Source organism: Nothobranchius furzeri, chromosome 8 (assembly GCF_043380555.1).
Source record: "Nothobranchius furzeri strain GRZ-AD chromosome 8, NfurGRZ-RIMD1, whole genome shotgun sequence".
Classification (NCBI taxonomy): Eukaryota; Metazoa; Chordata; class Actinopteri; order Cyprinodontiformes; family Nothobranchiidae; genus Nothobranchius; species Nothobranchius furzeri.
The window spans coordinates 32,174,539-32,195,922 of NC_091748.1; positions in this window are offsets into that span (position 1 = coordinate 32,174,539).

A 21,384-nucleotide genomic window follows, 5' to 3' on the forward strand; every position below is an offset into this window, starting at 1 on the left:
GTCGGCGTCGGGTACTGCGCTGTTCCTGCTGCTATTTTCTGCTCTGCTCATCGGCGTCAGCTACTGGGATGATCGTGCTGCTGTTTTCTGCTCTGCTCAGCTGCGTCAGCGAATGTGCTGATCCTGCTGCTGTTTTCTGCTCTGCTCGTCGCCGTCGGCGCCTGCGCTGGTCCTGCTGTTTTTTTCTTCTCTGCTCCTCAGCGTCTGCTCTGCTCGTCGGCGTCTGCGACTGCGCTGGTCCTGCTGCTGTTTTCTGCTCTGCTCCTCGGTGACTGCGCTGGTCCTGCTAGTGTTTTCTGCACTGCTCATCGGCGTCGGCGACTGCACTGATCCTTCGGATGTTTTCTGCACTGCTCGTTGGCGACTGCGCAGGTCCTGCTGCTGTTTCCTGCTCTGCTCCTAGGCATCGGCGACTTCGCTGGTCCTGCTGCTGTTTTCTGCACTGCTCATTGGCGTCGGCGACTGCGCTGGTCCTGCTGTTGTTTTCACCTCTGCTCGGCGGCGTCTGCGACTGCGCTGGTCCTGCTGCTGTTTTCTGCTCTGCTCGTCGGCGAATGCGCTGGTCCTGCTGCTGTTTTCTGCACTGCTCATCGGAGTCGGCGACTGTGCTGATCCTGCTGCTGTTTTCTGCTCTGCTCGTAGGCGTCGGCGACTGCGCTGGTCCTGCTGCTGTTTTCTGCTCTGCTCGTCGGTGACTGCGCTGGTCCTGCTAGTGTTTTCTGCACTGCTCATCGGCGTCGGCGACTGCGCTGATCCTGCGGCTGTTTTCTGCTCTGCACGTCGCCGTCGGCGCCTGCGCTGGTCCTGCTGTTGTTTTCTTCTCTGCTCGTCAGCGTCTGCTCTGCTCGTCGGCGTCTGCGACTGCGCTGGTCCTGCTGCTGTTTTCTGCTCTGCTCGTCGGTGACTGCGCTGGTCCTGCTAGTGTCTTCTGCACTGCTCATCGGCGTCGGCGACTGCGCTGATCCTGCGGCTGTTTTCTGCACTGCTCGTCGGCGACTGCGCAGGTCCTGCTGCTGTTTCCTGCTCTGCTCCTATGGCGTCGGCGACTGCCCTGGTCCTGCTGCTGTTTTCTGCACTGCTCATCGGCGTCGGCGACTGCGCTGATCCTGCTGCTGTTTTCTGCTCAGCTCGTCGGCAACTGCGCTGGACCTGCTGTTGTTTTCTGCTCTGATCGTCGGCGACTGCGCTGGTCATGCTGCTGTTTTCTTCTCTGCTTGTCGGCGTCTGCTCTGCTCGTCGGAGTCTGCGCTGGTCCTGCTGCTGTTTTCTGCTCTGCTCATCGGCGACTGCGCTGGTCCTGCTGGTGTTTTCTGCACTGCTCATCGGCGTCAGCGACTGCGCTGGTCCTGCTGTTGTTTTCGCCTCTGCTCGTCTGCGTCTGCTCTGCTCGTCGGCGTCTGCGACTGCGCAGGTCCTGCTGCTGTTTTCTGCTCTGCTCGTCGGCGACTGCGCTGGTCCTGCAGCTGTTTTCTGCACTGCTCATCGGCGTCAGCGACTGTGCTGATCCTGCTGCTGTTTTCTGCTCTGCTCGTAGGCGTCGGCGACTGCGCTGGTCCTGCTGCTGTTTTCTGCACTGCTCATCGGCGTCTGCGACTGCGCTGGTCCTGCTGCTGTTTTCTGCTCTGCTCGTCGGCGACTGCGCTGGTCCTGCTGCTGTTTTCTGCACTGCTCATTGGCGTCAGCGACTGCGTTGATCCTGCTGCTGTTTTCTGCTCTGCTCATTGGCGTCTGCGACTGCGCATCTCCTGCTGCTTTTTTCTGCTCTGCTCGTCGGCGTCAGCGACTGCGCTGACCCTGCTGCTGTTTTCTACTCTGATCGTCTGCGACTGCACATCTCCTGCTGCTGTTTTTTGCCCTGCTCGTCGGCATCAGCGACTGCGCTGATCCTGCTGCTGTTTTCTGCTCTGCTCGTCGGCGTCTGCGACTGCGCATCTCCTGCTGCTGTTTTTTGCTCTGCTCATCGGCGACTGCGCTGGTCCTGCTGCTGTTTTCTGCTCTGCTTGTCTGCGTCGGCGACTGCGCTGATCCTGCTGCTGTTTCCTGCTCTGCTCATCGCCGTCGGCGACTGCACTGGTCCTGCTGTTGCTTTCTGCTCTGATCGTCGGGCACTGCGCTGGTCATGCTGCTGTTTTCTTCTCTGCTTGTCGGCGTTTGCTCTGCTCGTCGGAGTCTGCGACTGCGCTGGTCCTGCTGCTGTTTTCTGCTCTGCTCATCGGCGACTGCGCTCGTCCTGCTGGTGTTTTCTGCACTGCTCAACGGCGTTGGCGACTGCGCTGGTCCTGCTGTTGTTTTCGCCTCTGCTCGTCGGAGTCTGCGACTGCGCTGGTCCTGCTGCTGTTTTCTGCTCTGCTCGTCGGCTACTGCGCTGGTCCTGCTGCTTTTTTCTGCACTGCTCATCGGCGTCGGCGACTGTGCTGATCCTGCTGCTGTTTTCTGCTCTGCTCGTGGGCGATTGCGCTGGACCTGCTGCTGTTTCCTGCTCTGCTGGTTGCCGTCGGCGACTGCGCTGGTCCTGCTGCTGTTTTCTGCTCTGCTTGTCTGCGTCAGCGAATGCGATGATCCTGCTGCTGTTTCCTGCTCTGCTCGTCGCTGTCGGCGACTGCGCTGGTCCTGCTGTTGTTTTCTGCTCTGATCGTCAGCGACTGCGCTGGTCATGCTGCTGTTTTCTTCTCTGCTTGTCGGAGTCTGCTCTGCTCGTCGGCGTCTGCGACTGCGCTGCTCCTGCTGCTGTTTTCTGCTCTGCTCATCGGCGACTGCGCTGGTCCTGCTGGTGTTTTCTGCACGGCTCATCAGCGTCGGCGACTGCGCTGGTCCTGCTGTTGTTTTCGCCTCTGCTCGTTGGCGTCTGAGACTGCGCTTATCCTGCTGCTGTTTTCTGCTCTGCTCGTCAGCGTCGGCGACTGCGCTGGTCCTGCTGTTGTTTTCTGCTCTGATTGTCGGCGTCTGCGACTGCGCTGGTCCTGCTTCTGTTTTCTGCTCTGCTCGTCGGCGTTGGCGATTGCACTGACCCTGCTGCTGTTTTCTGCTCTGCTTGTCGGCGTCGGGTACTGCGCTGTTCCTGCTGCTATTTTCTGCTCTGCTCATCGGCGTCAGCGACTGGGATGATCCTGCTGCTGTTTTCTGCTCTGCTCGTCTGCGTCAGCAAATGCGCTAATCCTGCTGCTGATTTCTGCTCTGCTCGTCGTCGTCGGCGCCTGCGCTGGTCCTGCTGTTGTTTTCTTCTCTGCTCGTCAGAGTCTGCTCTGCTCGTCGGCGTCTGCGACTGCGCTGGTCCTGCTGCTGTTTTCTGCTCTGCTCGTCGGTGACTGCGCTGGTCCTGCTAGTGTTTTCTGCACTGCTCATCGGCGTCGGCGACTGCGCTGATCCTGCGGCTGTTTTCTGCACTGCTCGTCGGCGACTGCGCAGGTCCTGCTGCTGTTTTCTGCTCTGCTCGTCGGCGACTGCGCTGGTCCTGCTGCTGTTTTCTGCTCTGCTCGTCGGCGACTGCGCTGGTCCTGCTGCTGTTTTCTGCTCTGCTCATCGGCGACTGTGCTGGTCCTGCTTCTGTTTTCTGCACTGCTCATCGGCGTCGGCGACAACGCTGGTCCTGCTGTTGTTTTCGCCTCTGCTCGTCGGTGTCAGATCTGCTCGTCGGCGTCTGCGCAGGTCCTCCTGCTGTTTTCTGCTCTGCTCGTCTGCGTCGGCGACTGCGTTGCTCCTGCTGCTGTTTTCTTCTCTGCTCGTTGGCGTCTGCGACTACTCATCTCCTAATGCTTTTTTCTGCTCTGCTCGTCGGCGTCAGCGACTGCGCTGACCCTGCTGCTGTTTTCTACTCTGATCGTCTGCGACTGCGCATCTCCTGCTGCAGTTTTTTGCCCTGCTCGTCGGCATCAGTGACTGCGCTGATCCTGCTGCTGTTTTCTGCTCTGCTCGTCGGCGTCTGCGACTGCGCATCTCCTGCTGCTGTTTTTTGCTCTGCTCGTCGGCGACTGCACTGGTCCTGCTGCTGTTTTCTGCTCTGCTCGTCGGCGATTGCGCTGGACCTGCTGCTGTTTCCTGCTCTGCTTGTCTGCGTCAGCGAATGCGATGATCCTGCTGCTGTTTCCTGCTCTGCTCGTCGCCGTCGGCGACTGCGCTGGTCCTGCTGTTGTTTTCTGCTCTGATCATCGGCGACTGCGCTGGTCATGCTGCTGTTTTCTTCTCTGCTTGTCGGCGTCTGCTCTGCTCGTCGGCGTCTGCGACTGCGCTGGTCCTGCTGCTGTTTTCTGCTCTGCTCATCGGCGACTGCGCTGGTCCTGCTGTTGTTTTCGCCTCTGCTCGTTGGCGTCTGCCACTGCGCTGGTCCTGCTGCTGTTTTCTGCTCTTCTCGTCGGCGTCTGAGACTGCGCCTATCCTGCTGCTGTTTTCTGCTCTGCTCGTCAGCGTCGGCGACTGCGCTGGTCCTGCTGTTGTTTTCTGCTCTGATTGTCTGCGTCTGCGACTGCGCTGGTCCTGCTGCTGTTTTCTGCTCTGCTCGTCGGCGTTGGCGACTGCACTGACCCTGCTGCTGTTTTCTGCTCTGCTTGTCGGCGTCGGGTACTGCGCTGTTCCTGCTGCTATTTTCTGCTCTGCTCATCGGCGTCAGCGACTGGGATGATCCTGCTGCTGTTTTCTTCTCTGCTCGTCTGCGTCAGCGAATGTGCTGATCCTGCTGTTGTTTTCTTCTCTGCTCGTCAGCGTCTGCTCTGCTCGTCGGCATCTGTGACTGCGCTGGTCCTGCTGCTGTTTTCTGCACTGCTCGTCGGCGACTGCGCAGGTCCTGCTGCTGTTTTCTGCTCTGCTCTTCGGCGACTGCGCTGGTCCTGCTGCTGTTTTCTGCTCTGCTCGTCGGCGACTGCGCTGGTCCTGCTGCTTTTTTCTGCTCTGCTCATCAGCGACTGCGCTGGTCCTGCTGCTGTTTTCTGCACTGCTCATCGGCGTCGGCGACTGCGCTGGTCCTGCTGTTGTTTTCGCCTCTGCTCGTCGGTGTCTGCTCTGCTCGTCGGCGTCTGCGACTGCGCAGGTCCTCCTGCTGTTTTCTGCTCTGCTCGTCGGCGTCGGCGACTGTGTTGATCCTGCTGCTGTTTTCTTCTCTGCTCGTTGGCGTCTGCGACTGCTCATCTCCTAATGCTTTTTTCTGCTCTGCTCGTCAGCGTCAGCGACTGCGCTGATCCTGCTGCTGTTTTCTGCTCTGCTCGTCGGCGACTGCGCTGGTCCTGCTGCTGTTTTCTGCACTGCTCATTGGCGTTGGCGACTGCGCTTATCCTGCTGCTGTTTTCTGCTCTGCTCGTAGGCGTCGGCGACTGCGCTGGTCATGCTGCTGTTTTCTGCACTGCTCATCGGCGTCGGCGACTGCGCTGATCCTGCTGCTTTCTGCTCTGCTCGTAGGCGTCGCCGACTGCGCTGATCCTGCTGTTGTTTTCTTCTCTGCTCGTCGGCGTCTGCTCTGCTCGTCGGCGTCTGCGCTGGTCCTGCTGCTGTTTTCTGCTCTGCTCGTCGGCGACTGCTCTGGTCCTGCAGTTGTTTTCGCCTCTGCTCGTCAGCGTCTGCTCTGCTCATCGGCGTCTGCGACTGCACTGGTCATGCTGCTGTTTTCTGCTCTGCTCATTGGCGTATGCAACTGCTTATCTCCTGCTGCTTTTTTCTGCTCTGCTCGTCGGCGTCAGCGACTGCGCTGACCCTGCTGCTGTTTTCTGCTCTGATCGTCTGCGACTGCGCATCTCCTGCTGCTGTTTTTTGCTCTGCTCGTCGGCGTCAGCGACTGCCCTGATCCTGCTGCTGTTTTCTGCTCTGCTCGTCGGCGTCTGCGACTGCCCTGGTCCTGCTGCTGTTTTCTGCTCTGCTCGTCGGCGACTGCGCTGATCCTGCTGCTGTTTTCTGCTCTGCTCGTAGGCGTCGGCAACTGCGCTGGTCCTGCTGCTGTTTTCTGCACTGCTCATCGGCGTCGGCGACTGCGCTGATCCTGCTGCTGTTTTCTGCTTTGCTCGTAGGCGTCGCCGACTGCGCTGGTCCTGCTGCTGTTTTCTGCTCTGCTCGTCGGCGACTGCGCTGGTCCTGCTGCTGTTTTCTGCACTGCTCATCGGCGTCGGCGACTGCATTGATCCTGCTGCTGTTTTCTGCTCTGCTCGTTGGCGTCTGCGACTGCGCATCTCCTGCTGCTTTTTTCTGCTCTGCTCGTCGGCGTCAGCGACTGCGATGATCCTGCTGCTCTTTTCTGCTCTGCTCGTCGGCGTCTGCGACTGCGCTGGTCCTGCTGCTGTTTTTTGCTCTGCTCGTCGGCGTCGGCGACTGCGCTGATCCTGCTGCTGTTTTCTGCTCTGCTCGTCGGCGTCTGCGACTGCGCTGATCCTGCTGCTGTTTTCTGCTCTGCTCGTCGCCGTCGGCGACTGCGCTCGTCCTGCGCTTGTTTTCTGCTCTGATCGTCGGCGTCGGCGACTGCGCTGGTCCTGCTGCTGTTTTCTGCTCTGCTCATCGGCGTCAGCGGCTGGGCTGTTCCTGCTGCTGTTTTCTGCTCTGCTCGTCTGCGTCAGCGAATGCGCTGATCCTGCTGCTGTTTTCTGCTCTGCTCGTCGCCGTCAGCGCTGATCCTGCTGCTGTTTCCTGCTCTGCTCATCGCCGCTGGCGACTGCGTTGGTCCTGCTGTTGTTTTCTTCTCTGCTCGTCGGCGTCTGCTCTGGTCCTGCTGCAGTTTTCTGCACTGTTCATCGGCTTCGGCGACTGCGCTGATCCTGCTGCTGTTTTCTGCACTGCCAATTGGCGTCGGCGACTGCCCTGGTCCTGCTGTTGTTTTCGCCTCTGCTCGTCGGCGTCTGCGACTGCGCTGGTCCTGCTGCTGTTTTCTGCACTATGCGTCGGCGACTGCTCTTATCCTGCTGCTTTTTTCTGCTCTGCTCGTCGGCGTCAGCAACTGCGCTGACCCTGCTGCTGTTTTCTGCTCTGATCGTCTGCGACTGCGCATCTCCTGCTGCTGTTTTTAGCTCTGCTCGTCGGCGTCAGCGACTGCGCTGATCCTGCTGCTGTTTTCTGCTCTGCTCGTCGGCGTCTGCGACTGCGCTTGTCCTGCTGCTGTTTTCTGCTCTGCTCGTCGGCGACTGCGCTGATCCTGCTGCTGTTTTCTGCTCTGCTCGTAGGCGTCGGCGACTGCGCTGGTCCTGCTGCTGTTTTCTGGACTGCTCATCGGCGTCGGCGACTCCGCTGATCCTGCTGCTGTTTTCTGCTTTGCTCGTAGGCGTCGCCGACTGCACTGGTCCTGCTGCTGTTTTCTGCTCTGCTCGTCGGCGACTACGCTGGCCCTGCTGCTGTTTGCTGCACTGCTCATCGGCGTCGGCGACTGCATTGATCCTGCTGCTGTTTTCTGCTCTGCTCGTTGGCGTCTGCGTCTGCGCATCTCCTACTGCTTTTTTCTGCTCTGCTCGTCGGCGTCAGCGACTGCGCTGATCCTGCTGCTCTTTTCTGCTCTGCTCGTCGGTGTCAGCGACTACGCTTATCCTGCTGCTGTTTTCTGCTCTGCTCGTCGGCGTCTGCGACTGCGCTGGTCCTGCTGCTCTTTTCTGCTCTGCTCGTCGGTGTCAGCGACTACGCTAATCCTGCTGCTGTTTTTTGCTCTGCTCGTCGGCGTCGGCGACTGCGCTGATCCTGCTGCTGTTTTCTGCTCTGCTCGTCGCCGTCGGCGACTGCGCTCGTCCTGCTGTTGTTTTCTGCTCTGCTCGTCTGCGTCAGCGAATGCGCTGATCCTGCTGCTGTTTTCTGCTCTGCTCGTCGCCGTCAGCGCTGATCCTGCTGCTGTTTCCTGCTCTGCTCGTCGCCATTGGCGACTGCGCTGGTCCTGCTGTTGTTTTCTTCTCTGCTCGTCGGCGTCTGCTCTGCCCGTCGGCGTCTGCGACTGCACTGGTCCTGCTGCTGTTTTCTGCTCTGCTCGTCGGTGACTGCGCTGGTCCTGCTGCAGTTTTCTGCACTGCTCATCGGCTTTGGCGACTGCGCTGATCCTGCTGCTGTTTTCTGCACTGCCATTTGGCGTCGGCGACTGCCCTGGTCCTGCTGTTGTTCTCGGCTCTGCTCGTCGGCGTCTGCGACTGCGCTGGTCCTGCTGCTGTTTTCTGCACTGTGCGTCGGCGACTGCGCTTATCCTGCTGCTGTTTTCTGCTCTGCTCGTCAGCGTCGGCGACTGCGCTGGTCCTGCTGCTGTTTCCTGATCTGCTCGTCGCCGTCGGCGACTGCGCTGGTCCTGCTGTTGTTTTCTGCTCTGATTGTCGGCGTCGGCGACTGAGCTGGTCCTCCTGCGTTTTTCTGCTCTGCTCGTCGGCGTTGGCGACTGCACTGACCCAGCTGCTGTTTTCTGCTCTGCTTATCGGCGTCGGGTACTGCGCTGTTCCTGCTGCTATTTTCTGCTTTGCTCATCGGCGTCAGCGACTGGGATGATCCTGCTGCTGTTTTCTGCTCTGCTCGTCTGCGTCAGCGAATGCACTGTTCCTGCTGCTTTTTTATGCTCTGCTCATCGTCGTAGTCGACTGCGCTGATCCTGCTGCTGTTTTCTGCTCTGCTTGTCTGCATCAGCGAATGCGCTGATCCTGCTGCTGTTTCCTGCTCTGCTCGTCGCCGTCGGCGACTGCGCTGGTCCTGCTGTTGTTTTCTGCTCTGATCGTCGGCGACTGCGCTGGTCATGCTGTTGTTTTCTACTCTGCTTTTTGGCGTTTGCTCTGCTCGTCTGAATCTGCGACTGCGCTGGTTCTGCTGCTGTTTTCTGCTCTGCTCATCGGCGACTGCGCTGGTCATGCTGCTGTTTTCTACTCTGCTTTTCGGCGTTTGCTCTGCTCGTCTGAATCTGCGACTGTGCTGGTCCTGCTGCTGTTTTCTGCACTGCTCATCGGCGTCGGCGACTGCGTTGATCCTGCTGCTGTTTTCTGCTCTGCTCGTTGGCGTCTGCGACTGCGCATCTCCTGCCGCTTTTTTCTGCTCTGCTCATCGGCGTCAGCGACTGCGCTGATCCTGCTGCTGTTTTCTGCTCTGCTCGTCGGCGTCTGTGAATGCGCTGATCCTGCTGCTGTTTCCTGCTCTGCTCATCGCCGTCGGCGACTGCGCTGGTCCTGCTGCTGTTTTCTGCTCTGCTTGTCTGCGTCAGCGAATGCGATGATCCTGCTGCTGTTTCCTGCTCTGCTCGTTGCCGTCGGCGATTGCCTAGGTCCTGCTGTTTTTTTCTGCTCTGATCGTCGGTGACTGCGCTGGTCATGCTGCTGTTTTCTTCTCTGCTTGTCGGCGTCTGCTCTTCTCGTCGGCGTCTGCGACTGCGCTGGTCCTGCTGGTGTTTTCTGCTCTGCTCATCGGTGACTGCGCTGGTCCTGCTGGTGTTTTCTGCACTGCTCATCGGCGTCGGCGACTGCGCTGGTCATGCTGTTGTTTTTGCCTCTGCTCGTTGGAGTCTGCGACTGCGCTGGTCCTGCTGCTGTTTTCTGCTCTTCTCGTCGGCGTCTGAGACTGCGCTGGTCCTGCGTCTGTTTTCTGCTCTGCTCGTCGGCGACGGCGATGATCCTGCTGCTGTTTCCTGCTCTGCTCGTCGCCGTCGGCGACCGCGCTGGTCCTGCTGTTGTTTTCTGCTCTGATTGTCGGCGTCGGCGACTGCGCTGGTCCTGCTGCTGTTTTCTGCTCTGCTCGTCGGCGTTGGCGACTGCACTGACCCTGCTGCTGTTTTCTGCTCTGCTTGTCGGCATCGGGTACTGTGCTGTTCCTGCTGCTATTTTCTGCTCTGCTCATCGGCGTCAGCGACTGGGATGATCGTGCTGCTGTTTTCTGCTCTGCTCGTCTGCGTCAGCGAATGTGCTGATCCTGCTGCTGTTTTCTGCTCTGCTCGTCGCCGTCGGCGCCTGCGCTGGTCCTGCTGTTGTTTTCTTCTCTGCTCCTCAGCGTCTGCTCTGCTCGTCGGCGTCTGCGACTGCGCTGGTCCTGCTGCTGTTTTCTGCTCTGCTCGTCGGTGACTGCGCAGGTCCTGCTGCTGTTTCCTGCTCTGCTCCTAGGCATCGGCGACTTCGCTGGTCCTGCTGCTGTTTTCTGCACTGCTCATCGGCGTCGGCGACTGCGCTGGTCCTGCTGTTGTTTTCACCTCTGCTCGGCGGCGTCTGCGACTGCGCTGGTCCTGCTGCTGTTTTCTGCTCTGCTCGTTGGCGAATGCGCTGGTCCTGCTGCTGTTTTCTGCACTGCTCATCGGAGTCGGCGACTGTGCTGATCCTGCTGCTGTTTTCTGCTCTGCTCGTAGGCGTCGGCGACTGCGCTGGTCCTGCTGCTGTTTTCTGCTCTGCTCGTCGGTGACTGCGCTGGTCCTGCTAGTGTTTCTGCACTGCTCATCGCAGTCGGCGCCTGCGCTCGTCCTGCTGTTGTTTTCTTCTCTGCTCGTCAGCGTCTGCTCTGCTCGTCGGCGTCTGCGACTGCGCTGGTCCTTCTGCTGTTTTCTGCTCTGCTCGTCGGTGACTGCGCTGGTCCTGCTAGTGTCTTCTGCACTGCTCATCAGCGTCGGCGACTGCGCTGATCCTGCGGCTGTTTTCTGCACTGCTCGTCGGCGACTGCGCAGGTCCTGCTGCTGTTTCCTGCTCTGCTCCTAGGCGTCGGCGACTGCCCTGGTCCTGCTGCTGTTTTCTGCACTGCTCATCGGCGTCGGCGACTGCGCTGATCCTGCTGCTGTTTTCTGCTCAGCTCGTCGGCGACTGCGCTGGACCTGCTGTTGTTTTCTGCTCTGATCGTCGGCGACTGCGCTGGTCATGCTGCTGTTTTCTTCTCTGCTTGTCGGCGTCTGCTCTGCTCATCGGCGTCTGCGCTGGTCCTGCTGCTGTTTTCTGCTCTGCTCATCGGCGACTGCGCTGGTCCTGCTGGTGTTTTCTGCACTGCTCATCGGCGTCGGCGACTGCGCTGGTCCTGCTGTTGTTTTCGCCTCTGCTCATCTGCGTCTGCTCTGCTTGTCGGCGTCTGCGACTGTGCAGGTCCTGCTGCTGTTTTCTGCTCTGCTTGTCGGCGACTGCGCTGGTCCTGCTGCTGTTTCCTGCTCTGCTCCTAGGCGACGGCGACTGCCCTGGTCCTGCTGCTGTTTTCTGCACTGCTCATCGGCGTCGGCGACTGCGCTGATCCTGCTGCTGTTTTCTGCTCAGCTCGTCGGCGACTGCGCTGGACCTGCTGTTGTTTTCTGCTCTGATCGTCGGCGACTGCGCTGGTCATGCTGCTGTTTTCTTCTCTGCTTGTCGGCGTCTGCGCTGGTCCTGCTGCTGTTTTCTGCTCTGCTCATCGGCGACTGCGCTGGTCCTGCTGGTGTTTTCTGCACTGCTCATCGCGTCGGCGACTGCGCTGGTCCTGCTTTGTTTTCGCCTCTGCTCATCTGCGTCTGCTCTGCTCGTCGGCGTCTGCGACTGCGCAGGTCCTGCTGCTGTTTTCTGCTCTGCTCGTCGGCGACTGCGCTGGTCCTGCTGCTGTTTTCTGCACTGCTCATCGGCGTCAGCGACTGTGCTGATCCTGCTGCTGTTTTCTGCTCTGCTCGTAGGCGTCGGCGACTGCACTGGTCCTGCTGCTGTTTTCTGCACTGCTCATCGGCGTCAGCGACTGTGCTGATCCTGCTGCTGTTTTCTGCTCTGCTCATTGGCGTCTGCGACTGCGCATCTCCTGCTGCTTTTTTCTGCTCTGCTCGTCGGCGTCAGCGACTGCGCTGACCCTGCTGCTGTTTTCTACTCTGATCGTCTGCGACTGCGCATCTCCTGCTGCTGTTTTTTGCCCTGCTCGTCGGCATCAGCGACTGCGCTGATCCTGCTGCTGTTGTCTGCTCTGCTCGTCGGCGTCTGCGACTGCGCATCTCCTGCTGCTGTTTTTTGCTCTGCTCGTCGGCAACTGCGCTGGTCCTGCTGCTGTTTTCTGCTCTGCTTGTCTGCGTCGGCGACTGCGCTGATCCTGCTGCTGTTTCCTGCTCTGCTCATCGCCGTCGGCGACTGCGCTGGTCCTGCTGTTGCTTTCTGCTCTGATAGTCGGGGACTGCGCTGGTCATGCTGCTGTTTTCTTCTCTGCTTGTCGGCGTTTGCTCTGCTCGTCGGAGTCTGCGACTGCACTGGTCCTGCTGCTGTTTTCTGCTCTGCTCATCGGCGACTGCGCTCGTCCTGCTGGTGTTTTCTGCTCTGCTCGTCGGCTACTGCGCTGGTCCTGCTGCTTTTTTCTGCACTGCTCATCGGCGTAGGCGACTGTGCTGATCCTGCTGCTGTTTTCTGCTCTGCTCGTGGGCGATTGCGCTGGACCTGCTGCTGTTTCCTGCTCTGCTCGTCGCCGTCGGCGACTGCGCTGGTCCTGCTGCTGTTTTCTGCTCTGCTTGTCTGCGTCAGCGAATGCGATGATCCTGCTGCTGTTTCCTGCTCTGCTCGTCGCCGTCGGCGACTGCGCTGGTCCTGCTGTTGTTTTCTGCTCTGATTGTCAGCGACTGCGCTGGTCATGCTGCTGTTTTCTTCTCTGCTTGTCGGAGTCTGCTCTGCTCGTCGGCGTCTGCGACTGCGCTGCTCCTGCTGCTGTTTTCTGCTCTGCTCATCAGCGACTGCGCTGGTCCTGCTGGTGTTTTCTGCACGGCTCATCAGCGTCGGCGACTGTGCTGGTCCTGCTGTTGTTTTCGCCTCTGCTCGTTGGCGTCTGAGACTGCGCTTATCCTGCTGCTGTTTTCTGCTCTGCTCGTCAGCGTCGGCGACTGCGCTGGTCCTGCTGTTGTTTTCTGCTCTGATTGTCGGCGTCTGCGACTGCGCTGGTCCTGCTTCTGTTTTCTGCTCTGCTCGTCGGCGTTGGCGACTGCACTGACCCTGCTGCTGTTTTCTGCTCTGCTTGTCGGTGTCGGGTACTGCGCTGTTCCTGCTGCTATTTTCTGCTCTGCTCATCGGCGTCAGCGACTGGGATGATCCTGCTGCTGTTTTCTGCTCTGCTCGTCTGCGTCAGCGAATGCGCTGATCCTGCTGCTTATTTCTGCTCTGCTCGTCGTCGTCGGCGCCTGCGCTGGTCCTGCTGTTGTTTTCTTCTCTGCTCGTCAGAGTCTGCTCTGCTCGTCGGCGTCTGCGACTGCGCTGGTCCTGCTGCTGTTTTCTGCTCTGCTCGTCGGTGACTGCGCTGGTCCTGCTAGTGTTTTCTGCACTGCTCATCGGCGTCGGCGACTGCGCTGATCCTGCGGCTGTTTTCTGCACTGCTCGTCGGCGACTGCGCAGGTCCTGCTGCTGTTTTCTGCTCTGCTCGTCGGCGACTGCGCTAGTCCTGCTGCTGTTTTCTGCTCTGCTCGTCGGCGACTGCGCTGGTCCTGCTGCTGTTTTCTGCTCTGCTCATCGGCGACTGTGCTGGTCCTGCTGCTGTTTTCTGCACTGCTCATCGGCGTCGGCGACTGCGCTGGTCCTGCTGTTGTTTTCGCCTCTGCTCGTCGGTGTCAGATCTGCTCGTCGGCGTCTGCGCAGGTCCTCCTGCTGTTTTCTGCTCTGCTCGTCTGCGTCTGCGACTGCGTTGCTCCTACTGCTGTTTTCTTCTCTGCTCGTTGGCGTCTGCGACTTCTCATCTCCTAATGCTTTTTTCTGCTCTGCTCGTCGGCGTCAGCGACTGCGCTGATCCTGCTGCTGTTTTCTGCTCTGCTCGTCGGTGTCAGCGACAACGCTGATCCTGCTGCTGTTTTTTGCTCTGCTCGTCGGCGACTGCGCTTGTCCTGCTGCTGTTTTCTGCACTGCTCATCGGTGTCAGCGACTACTCTGATCCTGCTGCTGTTTTTAGCTCTGCTCGTCGGCGACTGCGCTGGTCCTGCTGCTGTTTACTGCACTGCTCATCGGCGTCGGCGACTGCGCTGTTCCTGCTGCTATTTTCTGCTCTGCTCATCGGCGTCAGCGACTGGGATGATCTTGCTGCTGTTTTCTGCTCTGCTCGTCGGCGTCTGCGACTGCGCAGGTCCTGCTGCTGTTTTCTGCTCTGCTCGTCGGCGACTGCGCTGGTCCTGCTGCTGTTTTCTGCACTGCTCATCGGCGTCAGCGACTGTGCTGATCCTGCTGCTGTTTACTGCTCTGCTCATAGGCGTCGGCGACTGCACTGGTCCTGCTGCTGTTTTCTGCACTGCTCATCGGCGTCAGCGACTGTGCTGATCCTGCTGCTGTTTTCTGCTCTGCTCATTGGCGTCTGCGACTGCGCATCTCCTGCTGCTTTTTTCTGCTCTGCTCGTCGGCGTCAGCGACTGCGCTGACCCTGCTGCTGTTTTCTACTCTGATCGTCTGCGACTGCGCATCTCCTGCTGCTGTTTTTTGCCCTGCTCGTCGGCATCAGCGACTGCGCTGATCCTGCTGCTGTTGTCTGCTCTGCTCGTCGGCGTCTGCGCCTGCGCATCTCCTGCTGCTGTTTTTTGCTCTGCTCGTCGGCGACTGCGCTGGTCCTGCTGCTGTTTTCTGCTCTGCTTGTCTGCGTCGGCGACTGCGCTGATCCTGCTGCTGTTTCCTGCTCTGCTCATCGCCGTCGGCGACTGCGCTGGTCCTGCTGTTGCTTTCTGCTCTGATCGTCGGGGACTGCGCTGGTCATGCTGCTGTTTTCTTCTCTGCTTGTCGGCGTTTGCTCTGCTCGTCGGAGTCTGCGACTGCACTGGTCCTGCTGCTGTTTTCTGCTCTGCTCATCGGCGACTGCGCTCGTCCTGCTGGTGTTTTCTGCTCTGCTCGTCGGCTACTGCGCTGGTCCTGCTGCTTTTTTCTGCACTGCTCATCGGCGTCGGCGACTGTGCTGATCCTGCTGCTGTTTTCTGCACTGCTCGTCGGCGACTGCGCAGGTCCTGCTGCTGTTTTCTGCTCTGCTCGTCGGCGACTGCGCTAGTCCTGCTGCTGTTTTCTGCTCTGCTCATCGGCGACTGTGCTGGTCCTGCTGCTGTTTTCTGCACTGCTCATCGGCGTCAGCGACTGTGCTGATCCTGCTGCTGTTTTCTGCTCTGCTCGTAGGCGTCGGCGACTGCACTGGTCCTGCTGCTGTTTTCTGCACTGCTCATCGGCGTCAGCGACTGTGCTGATCCTGCTGCTGTTTTCTGCTCTGCTCGTTGGCGTCTGCGACTGCGCATCTCCTGCTGCTTTTTTCTGCTCTGCTCGTCGGCGTCAGCGACTGCGCTGACCCTGCTGCTGTTTTCTACTCTGATCGTCTGCGACTGCGCATCTCCTGCTGCTGTTTTTTGCCCTGCTCGTCGGCATCAGCGACTGCGCTGATCCTGCTGCTGTTGTCTGCTCTGCTCGTCGGCGTCTGCGACTGCGCATCTCCTGCTGCTGTTTTTTGCTCTGCTCGTCGGCGACTGCGCTGGTCCTGCTGCTGTTTTCTGCTCTGCTTGTCTGCGTCGGCGACTGCGCTGATCCTGCTGCTGTTTTCTGCTCTGCTCGTTGGCGTCTGCGACTGCGCATCTCCTGCTGCTTTTTTCTGCTCTGCTCGTCGGCGTCAGCGACTGCGCTGACCCTGCTGCTGTTTTCTACTCTGATCGTCTGCGACTGCGCATCTCCTGCTGCTGTTTTTTGCCCTGCTCGTCGGCATCAACGACTGCGCTGATCCTGCTGCTGTTGTCTGCTCTGCTCGTCGGCGTCTGCGACTGCGCATCTCCTGCTGCTGTTTTTTGCTCTGCTCGTCGGCGACTGCGCTGGTCCTGCTGCTGTTTTCTGCTCTGCTTGTCTGCGTCGGCGACTGCGCTGATCCTGCTGCTGTTTCCTGCTCTGCTCATCGCCGTCGGCGACTGCGCTGGTCCTGCTGTTGCTTTCTGCTCTGATCGTCGGGGACTGCGCTGGTCATGCTGCTGTTTTCTTCTCTGCTTGTCGGCGTTTGCTCTGCTCGTCGGAGTCTGCGACTGCGCTGGTCCTGCTGCTGTTTTCTGCTCTGCTCATCGGCGACTGCACTCGTCCTGCTGGTGTTTTCTGCTCTGCTCGTCGTCTACTGCGCTGGTCCTGCTGCTTTTTTCTGCACTGCTCATCGGCGTCGGCGACTGTGCTGATCCTGCTGCTGTTTTCTGCTCTGCTCATGGGCGATTGCGCTGGACCTGCTGCTGTTTCCTGCTCTGCTCGTCGCCGTCGGCGACTGCGCTGGTCCTGCTGCTGTTTTCTGCTCTGCTTGTCTGCGTCAGCGAATGCAATGATCCTGCTGCTGTTTCCTGCTCTGCTCGTCGCCGTCGGCGACTGCGCTGGTCCTGCTGTTGTTTTCTGCTCTGATTGTCAGCGACTGCGCTGGTCATGCTGCTGTTTTCTTCTCTGCTTGTCGGAGTCTGCTCTGCTCGTCGGCGTCTGCGACTGCGCTGCTCCTGCTGCTGTTTTCTGCTCTGCTCATCAGCGACTGCGCTGGTCCTGCTGGTGTTTTCTGCACGGCTCATCAGCGTCGGCGACTGTGCTGGTCCTGCTGTTGTTTTCGCCTCTGCTCGTTGGCGTCTGAGACTGCGCTTATCCTGCTGCTGTTTTCTGCTCTGCTCGTCAGCTTCGGCGACTGCGCTGGTCCTGCTGTTGTTTTCTGCTCTGATTGTCGGCGTCTGCGACTGCGCTGGTCCTGCTTCTGTTTTCTGCTCTGCTCGTCGGCGTTGGCGACTGCACTGACCCTGCTGCTGTTTTCTGCTCTGCTTGTCGGCGTCGGGTACTGCGCTGTTCCTGCTGCTATTTTCTGCTCTGCTCATCGGCGTCAGCGTCTGGGATGATCCTGCTGCTGTTTTCTGCTCTGCTCGTCTGCGTCAGCGAATGCGCTGATCCTGCTGCTTATTTCTGCTCTGCTCGTCGTCGTCGGCGCCTGCGCTGGTCCTGCTGTTGTTTTCTTCTCTGCTCGTCAGAGTCTGCTCTGCTCGTCGGCGTCTGCGACTGCGCTGGTCCTGCTGCTGTTTTCTGCTCTGCTCGTCGGTGACTGCGCTGGTCCTGCTAGTGTTTTCTGCACTGCTCATCGGCGTCGGCGACTGCGCTGATCCTGCGGCTGTTTTCTGCACTGCTCGTCGGCGACTGCGCAGGTCCTGCTGCTGTTTTCTGCTCTGCTCGTCGGCGACTGCGCTAGTCCTGCTGCTGTTTTCTGCTCTGCTCGTCGGCGACTGCGCTGGTCCTGCTGCTGTTTTCTGCTCTGCTCATCGGCGACTGTGCTGGTCCTGCTGCTGTTTTCTGCACTGCTCATCGGCGTCGGCGACTGCGCTGGTCCTGCTGTTGTTTTCGCCTCTGCTCGTCGGTGTCAGATCTGCTCGTCGGCGTCTGCGCAGGTCCTCCTGCTGTTTTCTGCTCTGCTCGTCTGCGTCTGCGACTGCGTTGCTCCTACTGCTGTTTTCTTTTCTGCTCGTTGGCGTCTGCGACTTCTCATCTCCTAATGCTTTTTTCTGCTCTGCTCGTCGGCGTCAGCGACTGCGCTGATCCTGCTGCTGTTTTCTGCTCTGCTCGTCGGTGTCAGCGACAACGCTGATCCTGCTGCTGTTTTTTGCTCTGCTCGTCGGCGACTGCGCTTGTCCTGCTGCTGTTTTCTGCACTGCTCATCGGTGTCAGCGACTACTCTGATCCTGCTGCTGTTTTTTGCTCTGCTCGTCGGCGACTGCGCTGGTCCTGCTGCTGTTTACTGCACTGCTCATCGGCGTCGGCGACTGCGCTGGTCCTGCTGCTGTTTTCTGCTCTGCTCGTAGGCGTCGGCGACACCGCTGGTCATGCTGCTGTTTTCTGCACTGCTCATCGGCGTCGGCGACTGCGCTGATCCTGCTGCTTTCTGCTCTGCTCGTAGGTGTCGCCAACTGCGCTGGTCCTGCTGTTGTTTTCGCCTCTGCTCGTCTGCGTCTGCTCTGCTCGTCTGCGTCTGCGCTGGTCCTGCTGCTGTTTTCTGCTCTGCTCTTCGGCGACTGCGCTAGTCCTGCTGCTGTTTTCTGCACTGCTCATCGGCGTCGGCGACTGTACTGATCCTGCTGCTGTTTTCCGCTCTGCTCTTAGGCGTCGGCGACTGCGCTGGTCCTGCTGCTGTTTTCTGCACTGCTCATCGGTGTCTGCGACTGCGCTGGTCCTGCTGGTGTTTTCTGCACTGCTCATCAGCGTCGGCGACTGCGCTGGTCCTGCTGTTGTTTTCGCCTCTGCTCGTTGGCGTCTGAGACTGCGCTTATCCTGCTGCTGTTTTCTGCTCTGCCCGTCAGCGTCGGCGACTGCGCTGGTCCTGCTGTTGTTTTCTGCTCTGATTGTCGGCGTCTGCGACTGCGCTGGTCCTGCTGCTGTTTTCTGCTCTGCTCGTCGGCGTTGGCGACTGCACTGACCCTGCTGCTGTTTTCTGCTCTGCTTGTCGGCGTCGGGTACTGCGCTGTTCCTGCTGCTATTTTCTGCTCTGCTCATCGGCGTCAGCGACTGGGATGATCCTGCTGCTGTTTTCTGCTCTGCTCGTCTGCGTCAGCGAATGCGCTGATCCTGCTGCTGATTTCTGCTCTGCTCGTCGTCGTCGGCGCCTGCGCTGGTCCTGCTGTTGTTTTCTTCTCTGCTCATCAGAGTCTGCTCTGCTCGTCGGCGTCTGCGACTGCGCTGGTCCTGCTGCTGTTTTCTGCTCTGCTCGTCGGTGACTGCGCTGGTCCTGCTAGTGTTTTCTGCACTGCTCATCGGCGTCGGCGACTGCGCTGATCCTGCGGCTGTTTTCTGCACTGCTCGTCGGCGACTGCGCAGGTCCTGCTGCTGTTTTCTGCTCTGCTCGTCGGCGACTGCGCTGGTCCTGCTGCTGTTTTCTGCTCTGCTCGTCGGCGACTGCGCTGGTCCTGCTGCTGTTTTCTGCTCTGCTCATCGGCGACTGTGCTGGTCCTGCTGCTGTTTTCTGCACTGCTCATCGGCGTCGGCGACTGCGCTGGTCCTGCTGTTGTTTTCGCCTCTGCTCGTCGGTGTCAGCTCTGCTCGTCGGCGTCTGCGCAGGTCCTCCTGCTGTTTTCTGCTCTGCTCGTCGGCGTCGGCGACTGCGTTGCTCCTGCTGCTGTTTTCTTCTCTGCTCGTTGGCGTCTGCGACTACTCATCTCCTAATGCTTTTTTCTGCTCTGCTCGTCGGCGTCAGCGACTGCGCTGATCCTGCTGCTGTTTTCTGCTCTGCTCGTCGGTGTCAGCGACAACGCTGATCCTGCTGCTGTTTTTTGCTCTGCTCGTCGGCGACTGCGCTGGTCCTGCTGCTGTTTTCTGCACTGCTCATCGGTGTCAGCGACTACGCTGATCCTGCTGCTGTTTTTTGCTCTGCTCGTCGGCGACTGCGCTGGTCCTGCTGCTGTTTACTGCACTGCTCAACGGCGTCGGCGACTGCGCTGATCCTGCTGCTGTTCTTTGCTCTGCTCGTCGGCGACTGCGCTGGTCATGCTGCTTTTTTCTGCACTGCTCATCGGCGTCGGCGACTGCGCTGATCCTGCTGCTTTCTGCTCTGCTCGTAGGTGTCGCCAACTGCGCTGGTCCTGCTGTTGTTTTCGCCTCTGCTCGTCTGCGTCTGCTCTGCTCGTCTGCGTCTGCGACTGCGCTGGTCCTGCTGCTGTTTTCTGCTCTGCTCTTCGGCGACTGCGCTAGTCCTGCTGCTGTTTTCTGCACTGCTCATCGTCGTCGGCGACTGTACTGATCCTGCTGCTGTTTTCTGCTCTGCTCGTAGGCGTCGGCGTCTGCGCTGGTCCTGCTGCTGTTTTCTGCACTGCTCATCAGTGTCTGCGACTGCGCTAGTCCTGCTGCTGTTTTCTGCTCTGCTCATCGGCGACTGCGCTGGTCCTGCTGCTGTTTTCTGCTCTGCTCATTGGCGTCTGCGACTGCGCATCTCCTGCTGTTTTTTTCTGCTCTGCTCGTCGGCGTCAGCGACTGCGCTGACCCTGCTGCTGTTTTCTAATCTGATCGTCTGCGACTGCGCATCTCCTGCTGCTGTTTTTTGCTCTGCTCGTCGGCGACCGCGCTGGTCCTGCTGCTGTTTTCTGCTCTGCTCATCGGCGTCGGCTACTGCGCTGATCCTGCTGCTGTTTTCTGCTCTGCTTTTCTGCGTCAGCGAATGCGCTGATCCTGCTGCTGTTTCCTGCTCTGCTCGTCGTCGGCGGCGACTGCGCTGGTCCTGCTGTTGTTTTCTTCTCTGATCGTCGGCGACTGCGCTGGTCATGCTGCTGTTTACTTCTCTGCTTGTTGGCGTCTGCTCTGCTCGTCGGAGTCTGCGACTGCGCTGGTCCTGCTGCTTTTTTCTGCTCTGCTCATCGGCGACTGCGCTAGTCCTGCTGGTGTTTTCTGCACTGCTCATCGGCGTCGGCGACTGCGCTGGTCCTGCTGTTGTTTTCACCTCTGCTCGTGGGCCTCTGCGACTGCGCTGGTCCTGCTGCTGTTTTCTGCACTGCTCGTCGGCGACTGCGCTGGTCCTGCTGCTTTTTTCTGCACTGCTCATCAGCGTCGGCGACTGTGCTGATCCTGCTGCTGTTTTCTGCTCTGCTCGTAGGCGTCGGCGACCGCGCTGGTCCTGCTGCTGTTTTCTGCACTGCTCGTCGGCGTCGGCGACTGCGCTGATCCTGCTGCTGTTTTCTGCTCTGCTCGTCGGCGACTGCGCTGGACCTGCTGTTGTTTACTGCTCTGATCGTCGGCGACTGCGCTGGTCATGCTGCTGTTTTCTTCTCTGCTTGTCGGCGTCTGCTCTGCTCGTCGGCGTCTGCGACTGCGCTGGTCCTGCTGCTGTTTTCTGCTCTGATCATCGGCGACTGCGCTGGTCCTGCTGGTGTTCTCTGCACTGCTCATCGGCGTCGACGACTGCGCTGGTCCTGCTTTTGTTTTCGCCTCTGCTCGACTGCGTCTGCTCTGCTCGTCGGCGTCTGCGACTGCGCTGGTCCTGCTGCTGTTTTCTGCTCTGCTCGTCGGCGACTGTGCTGATCCTGCTGCTGTTTTCTGCTCTGCTCGTAGGCGTCGGCGACTGCGCTGGTCCTGCTGCTGTTTTCTGCACTGCTCATCGGCGTCTGGGACTGCGCTGGTCCTGCTGCTGTTTTCTGCTCTGCTCGTCGGCGACTGCACTGGTCCTGCTGCTGTTTTCTGCACTGCTCATCGGCGTCGGCGACTGCGTTGATCCTGCTGCTGTTTTCTGCTCTGCTCATTGGCCTCTGCGACTGCGCATCTCCTGCTGCTTTTTTCTGCTCTGCTCGTCGGCGTCAGCGACTGCGCTGATCCTGCTGCTGTTTTCTGCTCTGCTCGTCAGCGTCTGCGAATGTGCTGATCCTGCTGCTGTTTCCTGCTCTGCTCGTCGCCGTCGGCGACTGCGCTGGTCCTGCTGCTGTTTTCTGCTCTGCTTTTCTGCGTCAGCGAATGCGCTGATCCTGCTGCTGTTTCCTGCTCTGCTCATCGCCGTCGGCAACTGCGCTGGTCCTGCTGTTGTTTTCTGCTCTGATTGTCGGCGTCTGCTCTGCTCGTCGGCGTCTGCGACTGCGCTGGTCCTGCTGCTGTTTTATGTTCTGCTCATCGGCGA